We start from the raw sequence: 2,079 nt of genomic DNA, 5'->3' as shown, positions 1-2,079 counted from the left end.
TCTGACACTTAACCAACTGAGACACCGAGGAACCCCCAAATTCACCATTTTACTTATGTTAAATATACCATTCAGTGGTTTTTAGTACATTCATAGTGCTATGCAACTATCACCCCTATCTAATTCCAGACTATTTTAATTATCTCCCCCCAAAAGCCTATATATTTCAAGATTTTATTTATTTATTCGAGAAACAGATAGAGGGAGGTAGAGACACAGAGGGAGAAGCAGGCTCCACGCCAGAAGCCCAACGTGGGACTCGATCCCGAGTTCCCAGGATCACACCCTGGGCTGAAGGTGGCGCTAAATCGCCGAGCCACCGGGGCTGCCCAAAAAGCCTATATATTTAAGCAGTCATCTCCTTCCCCCTGCCCAGGGCAACCGAATATTTACTTTCTATTCTATGGATTTGCCTATTCTTAATATTTCATATAAATGGAATAACATAATATGTGGCTATCTGCCTCTGAATTGTTTGACCTAGCCTAAAGTTTGAAGGTTCATGTTGTTTGATCTCTTTTTTATGCATACTGCACTGCCTTGGAGACAACTAAGAACTCAATCATATTATTTGATTAGAGTCATTAAAAAATAAGATAATAAAAGAAAAAATGGTTAGATGTGTGAGTGACCGAAACATTCTGTGCTAAGTGCTTTCACCATGTGTCCTACAAGACCTCACATGGAAAGAAAACTCTACAGAATTAAAATAACTCACTTTTATTACAATTTCTCTTCAATTCCTCTTCATTAAGTACATTCACACATGTGAGTGTACACACACACACATACACATAACATATGTATGAAATAATTCACTTATTTGACTATCATCATATAGCAGTAAGAATAGAAAGCTCCCTTTTTTTTCCTCGTCCCATAAGGGTTAGTTGATTGCTACACAAGCATCTGTGTCTGCAATTTTTGAAGTATCCCTTTAGGATATATAGGACATTTTTCTTTAATACTCAATTTACTAGTATAGGTATCATGGGATTTAGAAATTGAGGGCTGTGCATGTACATATAGCTTACATTTTTTTACTAAGATCCCGAATACCTGGACCAGACTGCATTCAGCTCTCTGTTTGGTATCCAGAACCTAAGGTATTAAAAGAATATAAAAGCGGGACTACAGACAGGATTTATTATTATATTTTCAGGCAGAAAGATAAAGTGGAGCCTTTGAATTGTTATGACAGTCTCAGAAATACAGATTTTGTCCATTCACCAGATTTGAAGGCAGGAGTGCTGTGGGGGCTGGCTGGGAGGTTACAAAGTGTTTGTTTTCCCAATGCTCAGATTGTGATTCAATGTAGCTGTCCATCATGATTTTGAATGTCAGAGTCATCTCCTTAACCAAATAGGAATCCCTGGTTCTGTTGTACTGGAAGTCAGGTATGAATCCTGCTCATGACAAGAGGAAATGGGTGAGAACTAGGATTCTCCGTCAATGATTAGAACACTTACTTCTTACCTGCCCTCCCCTTGTTCTCAGAAAGAGAACTTAATCTTTCTTGGTTCATTTCTAGGGAGAGTTAGGACTGTATTTCATCTGTTTCTTTTTTTTCTTTTTTGTATATTTTTATTGGAGTTCGATTTGCCAACAACTAGCATAACACCCAGTGCTCATCCTGCCACGTGCCCCCCTCAGTGCCCGTCACCCAGTCACCCCATCACCCCGCCCACCTCCCCTTCCACTACCCCCGTGTTTGTTTCCCAGAGTTAGGAGTCTCTCGTGTTCTGTCACCCTCTCTGATTTTTTCCACTCATTTTCTCTCCTTTCCCTCCTATAATCCCTTTCACTATTTTTTAGATTCCCTGTATGAGTGAAACCATATAATGTTATGACAACACTTGAGCGGAGGACCCCACTGTCATGTTAGAGAAGACCATGGGTTTTAGACTTAGAACAGTCTAAAGAGAAAACAAACTTGTTGTAAAGGGAGTTTGGGAATGACGATGGACAAAAGATGATATCAAAGTTGAGCCTTATAGATAACATAAATGTATTAGTATTAGTACTCCAAAATGCCTATCCACACCCATGACATAATATTAGTTACTTTTCCTTGCTAAA

This window comes from Canis aureus, chromosome 23, assembly GCF_053574225.1.
Source record: "Canis aureus isolate CA01 chromosome 23, VMU_Caureus_v.1.0, whole genome shotgun sequence".
In the NCBI taxonomy this organism is placed as follows: Eukaryota; Metazoa; Chordata; class Mammalia; order Carnivora; family Canidae; genus Canis; species Canis aureus.
Note: the sequence above shows the minus strand (reverse complement) of the source record.